The sequence below is a fragment of the Anolis carolinensis genome, chromosome 1 (genome assembly GCF_035594765.1).
Source record: "Anolis carolinensis isolate JA03-04 chromosome 1, rAnoCar3.1.pri, whole genome shotgun sequence".
NCBI classification, from domain to species: Eukaryota; Metazoa; Chordata; class Lepidosauria; order Squamata; family Dactyloidae; genus Anolis; species Anolis carolinensis.
The window spans coordinates 302,766,631-302,791,003 of NC_085841.1; the positions used below are offsets into that span (position 1 = coordinate 302,766,631).

General features: G+C 42.3%; 1 long non-coding RNA gene across 2 annotated transcripts; it reads right to left on the bottom strand.

The window, feature by feature from the left end:
* Positions 1–5,530: 5,530 nt before the first annotated feature.
* LOC134293984 (uncharacterized) lies at positions 5,531–24,314 on the bottom strand. 2 transcript variants are annotated; one of them, XR_010000967.1, is made up of 3 exons: positions 24,241–24,314; positions 23,702–23,810; positions 5,531–6,020 (listed from the first exon to the last, which is right to left on the bottom strand). It is a non-coding gene; the product is annotated as an uncharacterized LOC134293984 (long non-coding RNA). The 2 variants fall into 2 exon arrangements; XR_010000964.1 differs by having other exon boundaries at positions 23,702–24,300.
* Between the last annotated feature and the right edge of the window lie 59 nt (positions 24,315–24,373).

Here is a 24,373-nt window from a genome sequence, read left to right on the forward strand (position 1 = left end):
CAATTTAACCTTCTCCAGCTTCCAGTTTCCGGCCACAGGGGAGCAGCTGCTTCATCATCCACTGTGATGCCAACTTCTCATTCCAAACGCTGCTGGACGATTTTTATGGTGTCATAAATTAGCTAAATTAGTTGTCATATATTTGCTTATTATTATTATTATTATTATTATTATTAAAATGTGTATATCCTTCCCTACATAATATGATCTCAGAATGCCACACAACAAAATAGGTTTGATCAACTTTAAAACAATTTTTTATCATGTCAGAAGTGACTTCAGAACATACTGCAAGTCACTTCTGGTGTGAGAGAACTGGCTGTGTCAAGGACAGAACGCCACAAGATCGAAGATAACAGAGTTTATTGGATTACAGAACTCAAAATGCCCGTAAAATACAAGGGCCAGGCAGTATTAGCCTTTAAAAGCAAAAAGGGGCAAGGAAAAACGTTCAAAAGATAAACCGGATTAAACCGGAGTTTAATCCGGGTAAAAATAAAACAGCTTGCTTCAGCCTGGGGATAAACAAAACAGAAGCCGGGGAACAAAGTGTTCAAAAGAATGCAATTAATTGGCAGCAGATTCCTCTCTGCTGCCAGCACTGTGCTTTGAGTAACTTGAGTCACTCCTCCACACAGCAGGCAAGATTTCCAATACACACAGATCAGCCGAGGATTGAAGCAGTAGAGTAGACCCAGTTCCTTTCCGTAGTTCAAGCCAGAAGCAGACGTTTGTAGTTTCCAAGTCCGAGTAGGGGGAAGTCAAGCCGTGGTCAGTTCAGTCCGAAATCCAAAGCAGGAGATGGCGTCCGTCAAGAAGACGATGGAAGGTCAAAGCTAATGAGATTAAGCACAAGTTTGCACAAACAAAAGCCCACACAATTCCTCCCGCCGTCTGACCCCAAATTCCAAAACAACTTACGTATCAGCACACGAAAACACACCAGTCTTCAGGAAAGCGTCCCACACAGATCCCAAGCGTTCGTCCAGATTACCTTGCCCAACGCAATTTGCAATTGCTCCCAAGCCTCATTTTATGCCAGTTACAAATCCTCATCACTATCAGCTGCCCTCCTTAACCCGGGCGTTTCCTCATCACTTTCCTCATCAGAGCTGGAACACCTCTGACTACGCCCCACAGCATCCCCAGCTGTGGATCCCGTCCCATCCCTCCAGCTTGTCCATGGGTCTAATCCTGAAGGTCCCCATTCATCTTCCATCCCATCATTGCCAGTGGCACCCAATTCCTCCCTCACCCGAGTCCAATCCATCTCATCCTCCTCCGAGCTAACCAGCCCCTCCTCTATTCTCTCCGTAAACCCCTCAAAAGACTCTTCGTCAGATGGTGCTGCAAAGATATCTCGCAGTCTCTTTCTTTCTCGCTCCTCGAGAGTATCTGACTCTCGAGGAGTCTTACGCCCACGTCTGCCAGTAACAGAGCCATGAGGCTCAATCATAACACTATCCCCTCTCACAAAGGCCTCCTCCCCCGAAGGCGGAGAGGTGGCAGTGATACCCTCCGCTATAGCACCACGACGACTGGAGGTATCTAATTTTAACAGTGAACGATGGAAAACTGGATGGACCTTTAAACTAGACGGTAAACGCAAACGAAACGCAACGGAAGAAATCTTTTTAACGATAGGAAAGGGACCCAAATACCGAGGCGCAAACTTTCCCCCAGCCTGTTTAATATGTTTGGAAGACAACCACACCAAATCCCCTTCTTCCAACTCCTCCCCTGCCTGCCTGCGGCGATCGGCCTGAGTCTTTTGCGTTGCCTTAGCTTCCAACAGTAAGCGACGGGCAACATCATGCAACGCAGCCATTTCCGAAGAGCGGTACACAGGGTCAGAAGAGACCACATTGGTCGACGGCGCCACACCTCCCCGTGGGTGAAAACCATACGTTAGTTCAAATGGCGTATGCTGACTAGACGTGTGCACCGCATTGTTGTAAGCGAACTCCGCCACCGGTAGCCACTTCACCCAAGCAGTGGGTTGATCTAAACAAAAACAACGTAAATATTGCTCTAAGAGCCCATTAACCCGTTCCGACTGACCATCCGTTTGCGGATGAAACGCAGAAGAAACGTTTAACTTAGTACCTAAGCACTCATGGAAGTGTTTCCAAAAGCGTGACACAAATTGCGGAGCCCTATCCGAAATAATCACCTCGGGAGCTCCGTGCAAACGATAGATGTGCTTAGTAAACAGTAAGGCCAACGTAGGGGCCGCCGGAATGGTTGAACAAGGAATAAAATGAGCCAGTTTGCTAAATAAATCCACCACCACCCAAATACAAGTATAACCCCCAGACTTAGGCAAATCCGAAATAAAATCCATGGAAATGATTTGCCATGGCCTCTCAGGAACAGGTAGAGATGACAACAAACCTCTAGGGCGCCCAACAGGCGTCTTACTCTGCTGGCAAACAGCGCAGCTGTCACAAAAGCGCAGAATGTCTTGCCGCATCTTTGGCCACCAGTAGCTCCTGGTGATAAGCTGCACGGTCTTGAACCTGCCAAAGTGCCCAGCCATGGGTTCGTCATGGTGGGCTCTAATCACCTCCAACCTGAGGCCCCCCACTGGTACATAGACCTGCCCCCTGTGTACCAATACTCCGTCTTGATCTTGTAGATGAGGCAGTATTGTACGGTTACCTGCTGATAACAGCATAAGTTGCTCCTGAGTCCACACATCGTCCCTCTGAGCCTCAAGGATCTGGTCATGTAACTCAAGCTCATTATCTACAACACATAGAGAGGCAGTAGGCAAGATGGTCTGACATACTACCTGCTCATTGGTCTTAAACTCCGGCTTGCGGGACAAGGCGTCGGCCCGCAAGTTTGCCTTCCCCTCCACGAACTGCACTTTGAAGTTAAACCTGGAGAAAAACAAAGCCCATCGGATTTGACGCTGGTTTAACTTTTTTGCTGTTTGCAAGTGCTCCAAATTCTTGTGATCAGACCTGACCACGATTTGGTGCCGCGCCCCTTCTAGCCAGTGCCGCCACACCTCAAACGCCACCTTAATCGCCAACAACTCCTTCTCCCATATGGTATAGTTCTGCTCGAATGGTGTTAGTTGCCGCGAGTAAAATCCACAGGGACGCAAGGTCCCTGAGGAATCTTTCTGAGACAATACAGCCCCCAACGCGTAGCTAGAAGCGTCCGCTTCTACCACGAACGGTTTGTCAACATCAGGATGTGTTAGTATGTTGTCTGATTGAAAGCTAGACTTTAGTTGTAAAAACGCGTCGTGAGCTTCCCGCCCCCACACAAATGGCTGTTTCTTACGCAGGAGCTGCGTCAAAGGCACCGTGAGCTTTGCAAAATTCGGAATAAACTCCCGGTAGTAATTAGCGAATCCTAAGAACCTTTGCACATCCTTCTTAGTCTTAAGCTCCTGCCATGAGTTGACGGCGTCAACCTTATGTGGGTCCATTTTAAGTTCCCTACCTGACACTACATGACCTAGGAACTCCACTTCAGGCACATGAAAGACGCACTTGGAAGCCTTGGCGAAGAGCCCATTAGCCCGCAGACGGTGCAGAACCTGCTTGACATGTTGACGATGTTCTTTCTCGTCCTTAGAAAAAATCAAGATATCATCCAAATAAATCACTAAAAATTGGTCAATTAGGTCCCTAAACACATCGTTCATGAACCTCTGGAAGACCGCAGGCGCATTGCAAAGTCCGAAAGGCATGACTCGGAACTCGTGGCATCCGAAGCACGTGTTAAATGCCGTCTTCCATTCATCACCTTCCCGTATTCGGATTAAGTTATACGCCCCCCGCAGGTCAAGCTTGGTAAAGACCTTAGCCCCTTGCACCCTTGATAACAGTTCCGAGATTAAAGGCAGCGGGTACCTATCCCGAATGGTGTATTTGTTTAGGATCCGATAATCGCAGACCAACCTAAGTTCCCCAGTCTTTTTGGCTACAAAGAATACCGGTGCCGCAGTTGGAGAGCTAGATGGGCGAATAAACCCCTTGGCTAAATTTTCATCTAGGAACTCTCGCAAAGCTTGCCTTTCCGGTACAGTCAAGGCATACAGCCTTCCTGCTGGCAATTTCGCACCTTCCGCTAGCTTAATGGCGCAATCATACGGCCTGTGCGGCGGTAACTTGTCCGCTTCTTTTTTACAAAATACATCAGAGAACTCCCCATACTCAGCAGGCACTCCCTCCATATCAGATTGAGAAACGTTCAGAGTGCAACAATCCTGCCTCTTTAAGGTCAACTTACGTGTCACCCAATCTACTTGTGGATTTACTACAGCTAGCCAATCCATCCCCAGGATCACATCGTATCTGGGCAAGCTTGTAATATCCCACACAAACGTTCCCGTTACTCCCTGCACCTCCCACATTACTGCTGAGGTCTCATGGTTAACCACCCCAGTCTCCAGCAGTCTCCCATCCGCTCCTTCCACCCACACGTCGCATGCCTTGCGCACTCTAGGAATGCCATGCTTCCTAGCAAACTCAATATCCACGTAAGAGACCGTAGCCCCTGAGTCCAGCAGTGCCAAAGTAGAAACAAGTTCCTTTCCCCCAACAGATAATGTAATGGGTACGAAAACATGCTTCCTCCCCTCAGTTGACTGCTTTAGTAGCCCTAATGCGTTGGACTCACGTCGCACTAGGGCTGGCCTTTTCCCGAAAGCTGGGAAGGTTTCACATTACAGTTTTTGGCAAAATGCCCAGCATTCCCACAGTACAAACACAACCCCAGCTGCCTCCTGCGGTTCTTTTCTTCTGTAGACAGCTTTTTAAAGACCCCAAGCTCCATAGGCTCTTCCCCCATCACCACAGGTGCCCTGGTTACATGCATAGGTGGCGCACACATTGCTTTCGAGTGTTTACGGGACTCGAACCTGGCGTCCAAACGCAGCACCTTAGCTACTAAGGCATCCCAATTCTCAGCCGGCTCCAAGCGTGCTAATTCATCCTGGAGATAATCACTTAACCCAGCAGTAAACAAAAGCATGAATGCATTTTCCCCCCAGTCCAGCTGGTGGCGATACAAATTAAACTTATTTAAGTAATCCAAAACAGTCCCCTTTCCCTGTTTCAACCGATACAGAGCCCACCAAGCATTCTCCGTGCGGAGAGGGTCCCCAAAAGTGTCAGTTAGTAACTTCTTGAAATTATTCAAATTGTCCTTGACTGGGTCATTTCCCAAAATTAAATTAGTGGCCCATTGTCCTGCGGGACCAGTCAACAAACTCAAAATAAATGCCACCTTGCTAGTGTCTGTAGGGTAAGCATGAGCACTGAGCTGGGAAAAATAAAGCTCAACTTGTGCCAAAAAAGTTGGCAACTTGCACCTGGTTCCGTCAAAGCGTTCAGGAGTCAAAACATGTCCTTTAACAGCATTAGCTGTTTGACTGACAGTAAAGGCCGTTTGTAATTGATCGAACTTAGCCCTTAACTCATCCATCGTCTTCCTGACGGGATTTATTACTGCAATAAACCTTTTTTTATGGCGTTGGGCAATCTGTCAAGGACAGAACGCCACAAGATCGAAGATAACAGAGTTTATTGGATTACAGAACTCAAAATGCCCGTAAAATACAAGGGCCAGGCAGTATTAGCCTTTAAAAGCAAAAAGGGGCAAGGAAAAACGTTCAAAAGATAAACCGGATTAAACCGGAGTTTAATCCGGGTAAAAATAAAAGAGCTTGCTTCAGCCTGGGGATAAACAAAACAGAAGCCGGGGAACAAAGTGTTCAAAAGAATGCAATTAATTGGCAGCAGATTCCTCTCTGCTGCCAGCACTGTGCTTTGAGTAACTTGAGTCACTCCTCCACACAGCAGGCAAGATTTCCAATACACACAGATCAGCCGAGGATTGAAGCAGTAGAGTAGACCCAGTTCCTTTCCGTAGTTCAAGCCAGAAGCAGACGTTTGTAGTTTCCAAGTCCGAGTAGGGGGAAGTCAAGCCGTGGTCAGTTCAGTCCGAAATCCAAAGCAGGAGATGGCGTCCGTCAAGAAGACGACGGAAGGTCAAAGCTAATGAGATTAAGCACAAGTTTGCACAAACAAAAGCCCACACAATTCCTCCCGCCGTCTGACCCCAAATTCCAAAACAACTTACGTATCAGCACACGAAAACACACCAGTCTTCAGGAAAGCGTCCCACACAGATCCCAAGCGTTCGTCCAGATTACCTTGCCCAACGCAATTTGCAATTGCTCCCAAGCCTCATTTTATGCCAGTTACAAATCCTCATCACTATCAGCTGCCCTCCTTAACCCGGGCGTTTCCTCATCACTTTCCTCATCAGAGCTGGAACACCTCTGACTACGCCCCACAGCATCCCCAGCTGTGGATCCCGTCCCATCCCTCCAGCTTGTCCATGGGTCTAATCCTGAAGGTCCCCATTCATCTTCCATCCCATCATTGCCAGTGGCACCCAATTCCTCCCTCACCCGAGTCCAATCCATCTCATCCTCCTCCGAGCTAACCAGCCCCTCCTCCATTCTCTCCGTAAACCCCTCAAAAGACTCTTCGTCAGATGGTGCTGCAAAGATATCTCGCAGTCTCTTTCTTTCTCGCTCCTCGAGAGTATCTGACTCTCGAGGAGTCTTACGCCCACGTCTGCCAGTAACAGAGCCATGAGGCTCAATCATAACAGGCTGTCTACATAGATATTGCCCAGGGGACACCCGGATGTGTTACCATCCTGCTGGGAGGATTCTCTCATGTCCCTGCAAGCTAGATCTGACAGATGGGAGCTCACCCCATCTCATAGATTCAAATTAGCAACCTTCAAGTCAGCAACCCAACCCTTAGGTCAGCAGTTCATCTGGCACAAGGGTTCAACCCACTGAGCCACTGCGGCTCGTCCTTTAAAACAATTAAAGAGATTTAAATCATGTTAAACAATATGACAAATTAAACCAAGACACTTTGAAAGCAAAAACAGTTTAAAACCATGCATAATGGTCAATTTGAATGAATAAGACCCGCAACATGACACCAGAGTTGACACTCGTTATTATTGTTTTCCCCCAATTAGGTCTCAAACTGGCTTATAAAAGTTAAAATAGATATAGCTAAATAGACACCACATACAAAAGTTTAAAGCTATCAATAAATTGAAAACCAATTAAAATAAAACTATTAAAAGAAAACCATAAATGGACAATACAGCACATTACGCAGAACCCATTCCCTTCGAACAATGAATCTTCCAAGGCCTGCCCAAACAAAAAAAGTTTTCAAATGCCTCTGGAAAGACAGAAAGATTACTGTGACAAAGGACTCTTGCCACACCCTGGACTCTACACAGATATATATTCTTTCCTTTCCTTACTTAGTTTATCCATACCTCACAACCTCTGAGGATGCCTGCCATAGATGTGGGCGAAACGTCAGGAAAGAATACTTCTGGAACATGGCCACACAACCCGAAACATACAACAACCCTGTGATCACGGCCATGAAAGCCTTCGACAACACATTACTGTCATGGCTCAATGCTTTCGAATCACAAGGGCTGTTGTTTTACAAGATCGTTAGCTTTCTCTACCAAAGAGTGCTAGTGCTTCACAAATCTTGTGTTCCTACTAATGTACCCATGAGGGTGAAGGAATAAAAAGTTCTCAAAACACAGGCAGGCTAATATGAGAGACTACAGTCCTTCAGAAAACCTAGACATGAACCATATAAAGCATTATAGATTATAAACAGCACCTTGAATTGTGCCCAGAAATAGACTAGTAGCTGGTGAGTGTCAAATTAATCAAAAAGTGGAATATCCACATTAATCCGGGTTTACTTGAGGCATCATTTAGACATCGCAGGAAAACCCATGACCCATGACGGGTTTTAGCACAGTGTAGAAGGGCCCTAAGTTTCCAAACACTCTTCAAAGGCAGCCCCACATACAGCATGTTATTGTAATCCAAATAAGAAATAACAAAAGCATGTGTCACCATGATCATATCTGGGACACAATCCTCAATTGTTCAAAAGCACTACTAGCCATTACTGAAACCCGAACTTCTTTGGCCAAACGCTGAATCCAGGATTGGACTCGGGCTATAGACCTGCATCTTCACAGGGAATGTAAACCCATCTAGCACAGGCTGAATTCAATTGAATCCCTAAAGGAAGGATATTCCACACTGGAAATACCATAGTAGAGAAGGCAACCTACTACATAAAATCATGCTGGAAGAGTCTCCAGGGACCATCCAGTCCAACCCCCTGCCATGTTTTGCTCCCAAATGAGGTCACCTCCAATAGACCTCTGTATCGGGAAGAGACACCGTTCTTTAAGTATCAAGGCCCCAAGTTGTGTAACTATTCTAGCTTTTTCTGACCTGCTTTGAGAATAGTTACAATATAGAGAGAAGAGAGAGACTGTATATAGATTTTAAAAATTTGATTATGATTCTGAAAAAGGGGATAGGGAAACTGTTGTGCGTTGTCTAATTTCCTGCAGATTCCCAAAGGAGGATTTGGATACATTTACTGCTTTGTCTTTAGAGATTGCCAATAGCTGGTGAAACCAAGCAACCGTGTCTCAAAGGAGATGAGAACGGTATAAGCATAAGCACGAAAGCACGGCTCCTGGAAGCAGCTTCCTGCTTGCTGTAAGGTTCCTGGGTCAAGGGGGTTCCTCTGTTATTCGTCTCTTTGATCAATAAAGATGGATATGTGGCAGGTACGGCTGAAATCTTCCTGTCGATATTGAGCTGGGTTTCTTTAAACAGCGCTGAACTGTGACACAAATTATACTTTTATGAGGCCTATTAGGCCATCTGGATGGATTTTAAAAGCCATAATTGAGATGGAGCAGGGGCTGCTTAAAGCAAAAGAAATCTTGGTAGCATCAGCTCATTTATTATTGCCCTCAACTCAAGTATTGATGTTAAGTAATTGGAAGGAGGGGAAGCAATGGCTCATAACTGCTCACCAGCTGGGAAGTGGGAATGGATGAACAAGCCGCAGCGCACCTGCCTGACACTCATCACTTGCTTCTTTTAATACAAAATGGCACCTTGTTGGGGAAAGATTAAATGTCTCCACAGATTCTAGTCTCCCACACCTGAAACCACTGGTTCCTTCCCTTCTTTCTCTAGAGAGTATAATAGATATTGACTGGCAGGATAGGAACAGTCCCTCAGCAATGAAACTTTTTTTGCACAGGCCACTTCCAGCAATGTAGGCCCTTAAAACAGTGTAAGGTAGAGTCTGGAGATATTACAGGCTTGCCTACAACTCCCAGAAACCCCTAGTCAACAAGGCCATGTTGGCAGGAATAGGGGAGGTTGGGATCTGTAGTTCAATCAAATAATTTTTTTCAGGCTCTGATTCAGGAACAGTTTTGCTCCCAATATTCTCTCATGTCCTTAGGAATTATGATCTTAAAGCAGTGGTTCCCAACCTTTGGACCTCCAGGTGTTTTGGACTGCAACTCCTAAAAATCCCAGCCAGCTTACCAACTGTTAGGAACTGTGGGAGCTGAAGTCCAAAACACCTGGAGGGCCAAAGGTTGGGAACCACTGTCTTAAAGCCTTACTGATAATAGAAGAGCCAACCAGCAGATCAGTTTATTCGAAAAGCATTTGGAGAACCAAAAATTGTTCTTTCACTTCTTCCAAAGCAGGTTCAGGTATCACAGTCCATTTCAGACATGCACAGAGACACCCAGCTTGGCTTGGGAATATGCCGAATTCAACATCAGGCCTCTCATAGAGTATGGATAAATGATGAAAACGCCCATGCTTTATTGGAGTTACACAACTTCCTTTTTTTAAAATTCCAATAGCAGTGGAACCCTCTGCCACCACTCTCTACTTTTTTGCAAAACATTGTGGGAATGATGAGGCTCAAGGAGACCCTTGTACTCCACCTCATTGTTAAAAAGCTGTCCTTGTTGAGCAGAGTGTGCATCTCATGAAGATTTTGTCCTGGCTGTGCAAATAGAGGAGCCAGGAATTGCCTGATGGATAGCTCTAAAACGTATCTAGTTGCTATTAACTACCAAACAATTAGTATCCAGGTAGGTAGGTTCTAGTAGACAAGAAATGTTGAAATCTTTGGAAAAGATAAACCCATATCCATCTACTGCTATGGGCCTGATTCTAGCTTCTGAGATGCTGAAATATACTTTGCCTACTGAAGTTTTTATTAGTCTGAATCATCCACCAGTGGTGGCATTGACAAGCCTTCCCACCCACACAAGGTTACACCTCCCTTCCTTCTTGAGAAAGAGACGAGTTGGCACAAAGAGATGCCTTTGCGTTCTTCATGCATCCTCGCATATGCCATCCATGAGGGTAGAGATGGTGCGTCATAAGAGGCAGCTTCTAGCAACTGGTGCCTCCTCCTGAATATCGCTCAGTGAAAAGAGTAACCCAATCTAATCCCCATTTATCTTGGAGAAAGCAGCTGCAGTAGGCAAAGAGGTTGCGAACATGCTGTTTTTCTTCCCCAAGTTACATGGCAGGGTGAACATTGGAGGAGGGGAATAGATTTTAAAAAATGCATGCATAACATTTGTGGAGCACTTTGCATGTTGTGAAATGCTATGCCATGAATCATAATCCTATCTGTATTGTGGATATATCCTTCATTTCTTATTGGGACATGCTATGTATTCCAGTAGATTAAGCACAAGCAGTGTGGACATTTCGTTTCCTTCTGAGCTGATAGAGGCTCTGCCAGACAGTCCTGGAGTGTGTATTTAAGCAAGATGAGGTTAGGGAAAAGCACGTACAAAATCTGCAAAAAGAATAGGAACAAAAATGGATTCTGGTTTGATTTGAGCACTGTAAACCAGAACAAAACAGAGTGGGGAGGCAGGAGAAAGAAAGGTTTGGGATGAGCAATTGCTACAGCTTTAGTGGCAAATTTTGATGTCTTGGGAGTCTCTGGACACTGTATGAGCTACCAAACACACACACACATGCCATTTTTTTTACATGTCAAGAGCGACTTGAGAAATTGCAAGTCGCTTCTGGTCTGAGAGAATTGGCCATCTGCAAGGATATTGCCCAGGGGATGCCCGGATGTTTGATGTTTTACCATTCTTGTGGGAAGTTTCCCTCATGTCCCCACATGGAGCTGGAGCTGATAGAGGGAGCTCATCCACGGTCTCTCTAGGTTGGATTGAAACCAACAACCTTCAGCTCAGCAAACCAACCTTCAAGTCAGCAGTCCTGCTGGCACAAGGGTTTAACCCATTGCGCCACCAAAGGCTTTTACACACACATACAGTGAAGTAGCCTTAAGCTTATTTCTATTTCTCAAGATAGATTTTTGTTGCTGTTAAACAATATAAGGAGGCTAGAAACCTATTTAAAAAGTAGATTGTTCGAAGCTTCCAAGAGCAACAACCTTTTTTGGGCCAGAATAAGGTTAGTATGGGGATCTGGGCAGACCACAAAAATATTCTTGATGTCTATGTTCAACCGCAAAGCCACATTTAGTCAACACATTGGTGTAAATACACACTGGTTAATGCATTATAGCCTACTTTAATGAAAGTATTTTTCAGGAGGAGAATATTCCCCAAATGGGAGTGTTTAGTTATTCTTCCTTTACCCCCTGAATGTGGATCATCTGCTATTTCTCCAAAAATGGACTCACTGATTCATTGGGTCTCTTTGAATCCTATAATTCAATATTTCTGCCTTTAAACTGTTCTTTAGAAGAATAATGCCAACTTTTTAACCAACCTTGTCGTGTAAAAAACATCTTTAAATGTGTAATAAAAAAGCTGATTGCCATTAGATAAAAATGAATGTTTTTTTTTCTCCATTTCTGCTCTCTAGTTCAAGCCCTAAAGTAGACCAAACATTATGGTGCATCTGTCTGTGAGAATCAGCCTGCCAAGTCAGACTGCAGCCATGTGTTTCAAGCACATGCCCAAACAAACACAAGAGCATCGCAGGCAGACAATCCAAGACAACTGGCAGAAGGTCAGGTTTGGCTATAAAGGATACCTACAATTCAAAATGGCCCTCTCTAAACTGCAGGTGCCAGGTCTCCATGGCAGTGGAATATAGTGTTATAATTACAGTAGAGTTCCAGTTATCTGAGATAAACGGGCGGGCCGAATGTCAGATAACCAGAACTGTTGGATAATAGGGAGGCACTATTATCCCTCCCAGCAAGCTGGGCACTTGCAGAAGGGAAGAGCCTCCTCCCTTCAGCAAGCACCTGGTTTAGGCAAGCCCAAGCTAAACTGGGTACTTGTGGAAGGGAAGAGTTTCGTCCTCCAGCAAGCACGTCGGATAATATGGTAGGTTGGATAACCGGAAGTCAGTTAACCAGAACTCTACTGTATAGAGTGTGAAAAGGCCCAATGACCACAGCAAAGCCTAAGACCTACTATCAATCTGTTATGTATGATTCTGTACTTGGAGTTTTGCATGGTTGAGTGTTTTGCAAAGTTAAACTTACTGATAACAAACATGGGGTCTTTATGACCCTCCAGATATAAGGTGGAGTCTTTATGGGCCTCCAGATAGTGTGGACTACCATCATCTAGGCTAATGGCCATGGTCCCTGGGGCCACAAATTTCCCATTTCAAACATTACCACACATGAGCTCTGATTTGAAAGTAGTATTTTTATGTAATCAAACATATGTGCTAGGGAATGCAAAGCAGGGGAAGAGCTATGCTAAATGCAAAGAGAGAAAGAGAGATTAATAGCTTGGGGACACTTATGACACTTAAACTACACCTTTCAAGTGTTTAAAGCATTTGATGTGTATTACAATAGTATTTCAAACAACACTTAACATTCAAAATTGCATCTTTGAGGTGTTCAAAAGTAGTTCCCATATATTATCTGAAAAAAACTTGAAACAATCCTGTAAGCTGTATGGGTTTTATTACGTTAATATTGCAGATGGATAAGAGGTTGGACTGAGGTTGACAGAGGAGCAATTTTCATGGGGTTTTGTGTATCATGGAGGAAATGCTGAAGAGAGACGTAAACCAAGAACGTCTGGGCTCACAGCCCACATGCTGAACAAATATGCCACACATTAATAAGTAGTCAGGTGGCTGTCCTGATTTCCTTGTTATATACACATTTCAGATCACATGGCAAGAGGCAAAGTCTTTACATGAGGTTCTTTTTTGGGAAGCTTAGTTTAAACACAACAAATCTACAACAAGATCCACATGCACACACAAACACACACTGTACTGATTAGCACTCTCCACTGCCAAAGCATCCGTCTTACCCTTCAGATATACAATTGGCACCAGAACCAAAGGGAAATCAACCAAAGTGGCTCAAACTGATCCCCCAGGAGATTTAACGCCTAGCTTGGGAAGAAACCAAACACTTGCTTCCCTTTCTCACATATATATACGTATCAAGGTTATAAAACTGTTAGATATTGGACCCAGATTGCCTTGTTTTAAAGGAATTCCAGAACCAATCTGGTTGTGATTAGTTAATACTATAGATCTATTTGAATGTGTTTGTTTTGTTGTTAACTGATATGTTTTATTGCTTATTTTTATGAGATAGCTCTTACTAAAATTTTCTCTAACCTGCATTGCTAATACAATTATGTCCAAAACAGAACTTGGAACAGTTACTTTTTTGAACCAAAACTCCCAGAAGTCTCAAGTTGACATGGCCAGTGGTTGAAAAACTGTGGGAGCTGTTAGAACAGATATTGTTTCCTTACTTTTGTCTCTTTAGGCTAAGGGATTAATTTTCAATGATTCTGTACCATTTTGGGGGTTCCTCTTGTCACTATCTGATTGCCTGGCCTCTCAATTTGTGATCAACCATATCATCTAAACAAGTAGAGTTGGTATCAACCCTGAACTTAAACTCTCTTTATCGATGAATTTCAGGGCTTTTAAATGGGAGAATGAGCAAGTAATCATGTATGCTATTTATTTAAATTGACAAAATAGCAATGGACAGAGCAGCATACTCTCCTTAAAGAGTAATATATACTTATCATTGCCAAGGCATATAATTTATCAGTTTCCCATTGCATTTAATGTCAAGCATTTCATATACCATACTGCTTAGTTTATAGAAACATTATATATGCATAAGGAATTGATGTCCCCTACTTTCTTTCTAGCAGGCATCTCTATATTTAACTCATAAAGGAACTTAAACATCTGTGGATAAACACACTGACATTGCTATACATGACTGATAGATATATAGAGATATAGATAAGGCTTATATCTATTAAAGAAAGGACACCCATTGAGGCTATCATCATCTTAAATACCCATTGTTTATTTGGACTGACACTATTGTACCCACCGTAGCTAAAATATTAAGCTCCATATTGATTTCCCCAGCACATTCCTTCCCAATCGCGCCCCTATCAAGCTTCAAAATAAACTAATGATTGTTTAAGTTTCTTGCCAATGTGTTGTCGAAGGCTTTCATGGTTGGGATCACAGGGTTTTTGTATGTTTTTCGGGCTGTATGGCCATGTTCCAGAAATATTCTCTCCTGACGTTTCACCCACATCTATGGCAGGATTCCTCAGAGGTTGTGAGGATGCCTGCCTCACAACCTCTGAGGATGCCTGCCATAGATGTGGGTGAAACATCAGGAGAGAATACTTCTGGAACATGGCCATACAGCCCGAAAAACATACAACAACCCTTTCTTGCCAATGTTTGTGAATTGCAGCTCCTTAGCCAGCATAGCAAATGGTGAAAGACTATGGGAATTGTAATCCAACAACATATTTCATCCTTGAAATACAAAAACCCAGAACAGAACAGAATTACCAGAGGCAGAGGAAGCAGATTGGTACTGATGCGGCTAAAACTATCAGCTCATATCTGATTTCCAATAGGAGAGGGTGAAATTCTTGCAACTAGAACATTTCATGGCATACAGTAAGAACATGGCTTTGCCCTTGGCAAGTCCATTTGTCATTATTATTTAAAACAATCCCTAAAGCCCTAAAGCAGGAACACAATGGCTAAGTAGGGCTGCTTTTGGAAAACCACAAGGATCAGCCTCATTTCTTCCTTAAGTAATTGCTTTAATTAGTGTTTGCTTTGATATAGGTGATTACCACAGGGTTACTGCTAGCAGTGCTACTTGGGCATTTTTACAATGAGAAGAGAGATGTGTAGCCTGCTGAACTGCCATAGCATTTAAATGTTTTAATGTCACCCTTCTAATAGTTTTCAGTCAGTCTTCATTAAGCAATTGAAGCCTTCCTAATTACGCCCATGGTTGAACTCACTACATTTGGTAACTGTTGAAGCTTCAGGATGGCCTTAAACATTTCAGTAAGATCAAGTTTGAGAGCACAACCATGATATTTACTTGACAGAAGAATACTGCTGTCTTCATATTAATTAGCTCCACTGTCTCATTACTAGAGATAATTGAAGATGAGCCACGTCTTTCCTGTTAGAAGAAGAGCAGGTAAAAGAGTGAAATAGCAGCGTCCCTATCATTATTATTTCTATGAAAATGGTAAGTATAGTTCACCAGCTTCATCTGGCTTATGGACTGCTTTTACGGGAACTACTTTGGATGGATACTACTTTATTAGGGATTTTGAAGCTCTGGGGAGAAAGCTAAAGGGTCTTAATGTATAAATTATCTTTTCAACTCTTCTTCCAGTTACACAACACAACCCAGGAAGGGAGAGAAAAATAGTAAAGGTGAACAACTGGCTCCGCAGATGGTGTAGTCAAGAATAATTTGACTTTCTGGACTGTGTTTCCATGAAGATGGGCTTCTGGCACAAGATGGGTTGGACTTCAAACAATTTGGCAGGAATGTTTTTGCTGAGAGACTTGCAAGTCTAATCAGTGGCAATATCCTTGGGAACAGTAGTTTATCAACACTTAGAGGGAACAGCCCAAAGGCTGAAGAGAGAGTTGGACAAACAAAACAAGTACCAATCAGTTAGTGGACAATAATCTCAAATAAACAGCCAGGGGATGTCCCATGGGCAGTTATGATGTAATAGGAATAACTGAAAGCTGGTGGAATGAGTCCTATCATTGGATTGTAATAATTGAGGGGTGTAACTTATTTCAGAGAAATAGACCAAACAGGAAAGGGTGTGGGGTAGCATTATATGTCAAGGATGTTTACATCTGTGAAAAAAGATGCAGATCTTGAATCAGGTCGAGAGAATCTGGATAAGAATTAAGGGAACAAGAACTGAAAAAGATGTAGTTGTGGGGGTCTACTACAGACCTCCAAGCCAGACTGAAGACCTAATGAAGCCTTCTGGGGCCAGGCTGTGGTGCAGGCTGGTGAGCAGCCTGCTGCAATAAATCACTCTGACCATGAGGTCATGAGTTTGAGGCCAGCCCGTGACGGGGTGAGCACCCGTCAATTAAAAAATAAAAAATAGCCCCTGCTCGTTGCTGACCTAGCAACCCGAAAGGTAGTTGCATCTATCAAGTAGGAAATAAGGTACCCCTTATAAAGTGGGGAGGCAAATTTAACTAATTTACGACGTTGGAATGAGGAAGTGCCGTCACAGTGGATTATGAAGCAGCTGCTCCCCCCTGTGGCCAGAATCGAACATCCCCTCAGGAGAAGGTTAAATTGCCTCTGCGTCTGTCTCTGTCTCGGTTCTATGTGTATATGGGCATTGAATGTTTGCCCTATATGTATATAATGTGATCCGCCCTGAGTCCTCTTCGGGGTGAGAAGCGCAGAATATAAATACTGTAAAATTAAATTTAAATTAAATTACTTGAACAGAGGACCAAATATGCAAAAAGAAGAGATACAGTTGTAATGGGAGTTTTCAACTATTCTGATATTTCTTAGAAAACAAACTCTGCCAAGAATACAAAATCGAATAAATGCCTCATTTGCCTTGCAGACAATTTTATTGTCTAGAAGGTAGAAAAGGCAACAAGGGAATTAACTATTCTGGATCTGATCTTAACCAACACCGAAGACCCAGTCAATGGACTGGAAGTGATGGAATCCTCAGGTGGGAGGAACCATGTTGTCCTGGAGTTTGTTATGCATTGAAAAGGGGAAACTAAGAGTAGTCAAACATGCATTCCAGACGTTAGGAGAGGTAATTTCAGAAAATTTAGGGAAATACTGACAGTGATCCCATGGATAGGAATACTAAATTAAAATGGAGTTAATGATGAATAGAGTTTCTTAAAAGTGAAATACTGAAGGCACAATTACAAACAGTGCCAACAAGGAGAAACAATAAGTCTAAAGAAACTGGAATGGATGTCCAAAGAACTTTCAACTGAGTGAAGATATACATGTACAAGAAATGGGAAAAAGGAGGGGAAATCGCCAAAGATAAATTCAAACAAATAATCAGCACATGTATAGAAAAGGCCTGAAAGGCTAAACCACAAAATGAGCTCAGGATTGCCAGAGAGTTTTAAAACAATACAAATGTTTGGGGATTTTTTTTGTTTTTATTTCAATGGAAAAGAAAGAACAAGGAAACGGAAATGCTAACCCAATAGGTTCCATCATTGGTTCCATCAACCAGAGCAGTGGCTGAGATATTTTAATTGTTTTTATATAATACAATCCCTGTTTATCTATGGATGATGGCTGTGTTAATTTAATATATTTTGATTCACTTTGTATAGATTTTGTGTGGTTACTTTTGTTGATCTAATTTAAATTGGTTATTTGTTTTATTTGTTTATTGTTGTATTATTCACATTGCTGTAAGCCACTCCAAGTCCCCTCGGGGAGATAGGGTGGGATATAAATAAATTGTTGTTGTTGTTGTTGTTGTTGTTGTTGTTGTTGTTGTTATTATTATTATTATTATTATTATTATTATTATTATTATTATTATTATTATTAGGGAAAAGGCAGAGCTTTTCACCCTGAGTCAGAAAATCAGTTTTCACCCTGAGCAATATGGAGAGAATGAGGCAGATGAGGAAATGCAACCCAAAACAGGTAAAGAAATAATCAGTGAATACGAGGCTACTCTAAATGAATTCAGGTCTCCAGGGCCAGATGAACTACATCCAAGGGTATTGAAAAAACAAGCAGAAGTAATTTCAGACCACTGGCAATCATCTTTGAAAATTCTTGGGGAACAGGAGAAGTCCCAGCAAACTGGAGGAGGGCAAATTCTGTCCCTATCTTCAAGAAGGGGAAAAAAGAGGACCCAATTAATGACCATCCAGTCAGCCTGACACGAATACCAGGAAGGATACTGGAACACATAATTAAGGAGGCAGTCTGTAATCACTTAGAAAAGAATACTGTGATCATTAAAAGTCAACATAGATTTCTCAAAAACAAGTCATGCCAGACTAACCTTATCTCTTTTTTCACAGAGTTACAACCTTAGTAGATACAGGGAATGCTGTGGATGTAGCATATCTTGATTTCAGTAAGGCCTTTGATAAAGTCTTCTATGCTCTTCCTGCAAACAAACTAGTCAAATGTGAACTAGTCAATACTACTGTTAGGTGGATTTGTAATTGGTTCAGTGACCAAGCTCAAAGAGTGCCCACCAATGGAAAGAAACAACTAGTGAGGTGCCACAGGATTCTGTCCTAGGCCCAGTGCTGTTCAACATCTTTATTAATGACTTGGAGGAAGGTTTAGGGTGTGCTTATCAAGTTTGCAGATGACACCAAACTGGGAGGGATAGATAATACTCCAAAAGACGGGATCAGAATTCAAAATGACCTTAACAGATTAGAGAGCTGGGCCAAAATGAACATAATGAATTTCAACAAGGAGAAGTATAGGATACTACACTAAGGCAAAAAAAAAAAACCCCTCTGAAAACCACGAAATACACAGACATTGGATGGGTGATACCTAGCTCAACAACAGTCCATGTGAAAAAGATCTTGGAGTCTTATTAGACAACAAGTTGAACATGAGCCAACAATATGATGGAGCAGCTAAAAAGCCATTGTGATTTTGGACTGTGTCAAAAAGTGTGTAGTGTCTAAATCAAGGGAAGTAATGGTGTCACTCTATTCTGCTTTGGTCAGGCCTCACCTAGACTATTGTGTCCAATTTAGGGCAGCACAATTCAAGAGAAATATTGACAAGCTGGAATGTGCCCAGAAGAAAGTGAGAAAAATGATCAAAGGTCTGGAAATCATGTCCTATGAGGGGTGACTTAAAGAGCTGGGTATGTTTATCCTGCAGAAGGGAAGGCTGAGAGGAAACATGATAGGCATGTTAAATATTTCAAAGGATGTCATAAGGAAGAGGGAGCAGGCTTGTTTTCTGCTCCCCTGAAAACAAGGACTTGGAGCAATGGGTTCAAATTACAGGAAAGGAGATTCCACCTGAACATTACGAAAAACATCTTGATTATAAGAGCTGTTCAACAGTGGAATTCACTGTCTCAGAGTGTAGTGGAGGCTCCTTCTTTGGAGGCTTTTAAACAGAGGCTGGATGGCTATATGTTGAGGTTGCTTTGATTGTGCCTTTCCTGCATGGCAAGGGATTGGACTGGATGGCCCATGAGGTCTCATGCAACTCTGTGATTCTACAATATTATAGTTCTATAACTAGAACCAAATTGGTTGGGTAGAGTGGACATACCAAAGATGTTTTCATCCTAATAATAATAATAATAATAATAATAATAATAATAATAATAATAATAATCTTTATTTGTATACTGCCCTATCTCCCTGAAGGGACTCCAACATGTAGCAGTTCCAACATATAAGGCAAACATTCAGTTGCCAGAAAGAAACCCGTACAGACACTTCAACAATATAACACAACATATTACCTTACAAACAAAATATCATCCTAAAATACCAAAAACCTGTTAAAACACACTAAAAGTAAAAACAAAATATTAAAAAACCCAATTCATTGTAACTCCATCAATAAAAGGTTCAACAAACCAATGGCCAAGATTACAAGATGAACATGGCCAATTATAAAAAGGATATGCCATGACATTGAGAAGAAAGCATGAGGTATGCACATTGCAAATTACTGTAGCATCCTGGGATACTCTCCACCATTATCAAGTCCTTTGTATAATCAATATCACCCCTAAGCAAGGACAGTGAAGGCCAGCCAAATCATATGTTTTTTGTATATAATGCAACACACCTTCCCAGGGTGAAGGTGTTGATATCTCTCACAGGTATCATTCCCTTTCCACCAGATATTACTCAAACAACATGGGACTTGATCATTTGAAGGAGACTCGTATATCACTGTCCAAACATGTGGCTATGACTTCTCCTACAGCCATCAATAACCAGATGATCCCCTGGTGGCATAAAAATATTATCTCAAGAGATGAGAAATGGCTTCCTTTCTCCTGGATCAATCTTTTCTCCATTCCGCTTATGGGATTATTCAGGGATTAGTCTAAGAGTAGGTAGAATGAGGGTGATTTGGGGCACCTTGAAACAGGAGAAAATTGTTAATGTATTCCTATCCATTGCAAAACATGTTATGGAATTATTTGCCTTTGGTGCCAAAATAACTGGGTGCTTTTGGGTATTACAATGCGTCCTTACTAACCTATTAGAATTGTAATATCCATTTCAGCACCATGGTCAGTTATTCTCTCCTTCTGACTATCCACATTTCAATGAAATTTTGTAACCAGCAAGGCCCAAGATGTTTTTCAGCGTCCTTCACCTCTCTTATGTCAAGAAGCATAACATTCACACCATAGAAAACCACAGAAGTACTTTTCCTTGGGAGTAAAAATATTATAAACGCAGTCATCTGCCAGCCATCTGCATCGAGCTATTATGCCTAGTTCTACATCTGTCCCAAAGAGTCATACCATAGTATATTTTAGCTAATTAGATGCTGGAGCAATTGAAACCATTGAAATGATCTCCAAGCTGTGGCAGTTTTTTCACTAAGCAGTGATAGGAAGACATGTTACAAATTATTGGTAGACACAACTTTCATAAGAAAAAATTAATAATGTAATGAATGTAAGTCATATGGAGCCATCTGACTTCAAATCCTTACAGTACAGAAGAATATGACATTATGTTAATTTTGGGACCTACAAGCAGCTTCAAGAGCTTCGCGATTTAAATCTGAGTTTGTTACTGCTGTTGACTTGTTTCCCATGTTAAAAAGAAAAGAAAATGTAGCTTGCACTGACATGGGGAAGAAACAACTGAGTCCCTTTTCTGACTAAAGTGCCTCTTTTAGTATGCAATGTGATCTTGTAGCAGTTTAAAAACTAAAAGGACAAAGTGTTGCCGAAGGCTAAAAGGACAAAGTTGGCAGCAAACATTTTAGAAGTAAATTCTATAATGGGTTTTAATCCCAAGTAATATGCATAGTATTGCAGAATTGTCACAGCTAACTGTCGGAAGTGCTTTGAAAGCGATTTTCCTGCTTCTTGGCAGGGGGTTGGACTGGATGGCCCATGAGGTCTCTTCCGACTCTATGATTCTATGATTCTCAGTGCAGTTTCCCATTCATTGGTTACCTCCCAAACCAAGTTGCTGAAATGTATTTCATGCAGAGCAGTTTTCAAAAATAATCTCCAGAAGGTTTACCGGATACAAAATACAGCTGCCCAGAAACTCATGGGATCCATGAAGTCTTTAGACTTAATACCAGGAGAGAAAGAGAAAAGATCAACAAATGGTCTGAAACTGAATTATTTGAGCAACTACCTTCAACCCAACAGTCCTGCTGGCATGTTAAGATCAATCGAAGGGGTTTTTACTGAGTTTCTGCAGTTTAGTTTGGTGAGGAAATGCAGCATTATTGGTGGTGGTCAGAAAAAGGTAGATTCCATTTGCGTTGCCTTAGATCTCACCTCTTCTTTACACAAGCATTTAGACTAAACCTGAAAATCTTCTCTTAAATGGCTGCCTGTAGTCAGGGATTGTAATGGCTAATACGTTTTTTTAGACCTTGGAAACATTTCTTTTCTCAACTGGCAAGTTCATCGCTTTCTCAGCCAGCAATAGCCACAGTCCAATATATCCTTTTTGAAATTTGGATTTCTCTTTATTTCCTCTAAATAGTACATTGCCCTGCAGAGAAATGGCCCTAAAAAGTAATCTTCAATATTTTAAATAAAGAGATAACTGGATACGGTGCTTTTGAGCTCTAGATATCAGTGCAAGCATTCCATAGAATGGTGTAAGAATTCTTAACAAGCGGAGCTCTGTAAGCAGCGTAATAATAATTTTTAAAAAACGAGCGATGAGAAATCTTGCTGGAGTATGTGAAAGGACAGAGGTTGGTTTCAGAAACCATACATCAAAGCACTTTGGAGCCTATTAAACCTCTCTGGGGAATAAGGCTGCTGAAATGCCTGGTCAGCAGCCAGAGAATGCTGTGCTGATAACGGGCTCTTGCTTATCCCTAGGTCTGTCTAAAGACAGCCACAAAAATAATCTGCAAATTAAAGTTTGCTTCTGATACAGCAGCTTTACCCTGTGCTCTGTTCTGAAGGGGAGATTAGAGCTGATCTGTGATCATAGCCAACCTGTGATCATATCAGGGTATTACTGTACTGTTAACTGGGAATAGAGCAACTCGTTTAATAGCTAAGATCTTATCAAGGCCTACATTAAACAACTGGAAAGCACAGAATTTCTGAAGGTGAACGATTTTTACTGTTTGATTCCATATTCACCAACATCTGTACCCAAGAGGCATGTTATGGAATAGTAGTTTTGGCAGCAGGACCATGAAGAACAAGTAAAAGGTCCCAGTGAAAACAATTATAGCAGGGACACCAGTTGTTCACCAGGAGAGTTCCTGGGTGATGAGCAAGGATGTTGGTGGGCGATTATGGCCTGACTGGTGGTGTGAGTGTGATGCTGAGATGACCAGTCCATGGGCTTCTGGTTGTGCATGAAAACGAGATCTGAGGATTAGGCCTCTCTCCTGCTCTTTGCTCCCTGACTTCTTGTGGACCAGGAAGAGATCCCAGAAACTTGCTGCCTGGGCATGCCACGTAAGAGAGTTCTGGGTGGCAAGAAGGATGGGAAAGCAGGGTGTGGCCTGGGGAAGAATGCATCAGGTGGGGATTGGGCTCTTGAAGAAAATGGGAATAGGACTCAACTGAAGTCAGAAGGGGTTTGCGTCCATGGTCAGGTCATTCATCTCTCAGTTTTAGGAACAACTAACTACCAAGGAGCTGTTTGTTTTTAAATCTTCTGAAAGACTCACGAAGAATCTTACATATTTTACAATGGATATCAGATATACTCAACAAATAATTATATTACTGAGAAAGACAAAAGAACAGGCAATACAAGTAGAGTGTTATGCGGTTTTTGGGCTGTATGGCCTCAAGCCTAATACAATTAGGTGCAAGGCTATTTTCCAGAAATCCAAATCCCAGTGTTTTCCCCTCTAATTGGTCCTATTTAGCATGACAAAGTTATAGCAGCAATGAAATAAGCCAAGAGATATCAGCCATGAAATAAAATATTTCTTTCACCTGCATTCCTTCACTGCCTACTGATTCTTACACCCACAGTTCTCCCCCACTTATTATTTATCTTCACATCTTTTCTAGTATGAGATTGCAAGAGATTTCCAGTATATATACCTCAATTTGATTTCTGTGGATATGGTGTTTAAATCTCTCCAGGGCCTAAAATGGTGGGATGAGGTGACACTACCTCCTAGTGGCACTTCAGGCACAAAAAGGGAAAGAAAAAGAAGACAAAGAAAAAATGGAGGGACAGCATTGAAGTTAGTGCAACCCATCAAAGCTCCATGATGTCCACTTGTGCTTCATAGAGACCTACCTGTTCTGGCCCAAAGCAGGCAATTTCTCCTTCCACTGGCAGCAGAATCAATATAATCCCAGTTGTTGGACTGAAGTTTCTACTAGCTGCTGCCTCAGGAAAACAGCACCTGTACACATGTAAAACAGACAAGTTCCCAGCTGTTACAGCAGCTAATTATTTCTCTTTTAGCTCACCACTGTCTGTAAAACTTCTCTGGTTAGCCTAGTTCATAATGATGTCTAATATGGAGCATCTTGACATGATTGACATTTTGGAAAGCCTGAAATCAAACCGTTGATCCTCCGAACTGTTTGACACCTTCAGCTCTAGGTAATCTCCTCCAACATAGATGATAGATTCTGGGAGCTAAAGTACCAAACAAAAGGGTGACTAATGGTGGAGAAACACTCCTAAACAATTTTAGGAGCTACAATAGTGGTAGAAATCACACAGCCTTCTCAAGTGCCATGCCCAGGATCCCTCACAATTGGTTATCCTAGCTAGGATTGATAAATGTTATAGCATCTAACAACATTTGGAAGCCACACATTCTTTACCATATCCTCCCTCTCTCCAAGTTGTCTTCCCTCTCTCCAAGCAATGTCACGATGTGATTTTGTGTTGTCGGTCACCATATTTTCTTATTATGAATCCTAACCAAACTTGTTGCTAGGCAGAAACTAGTTGCCC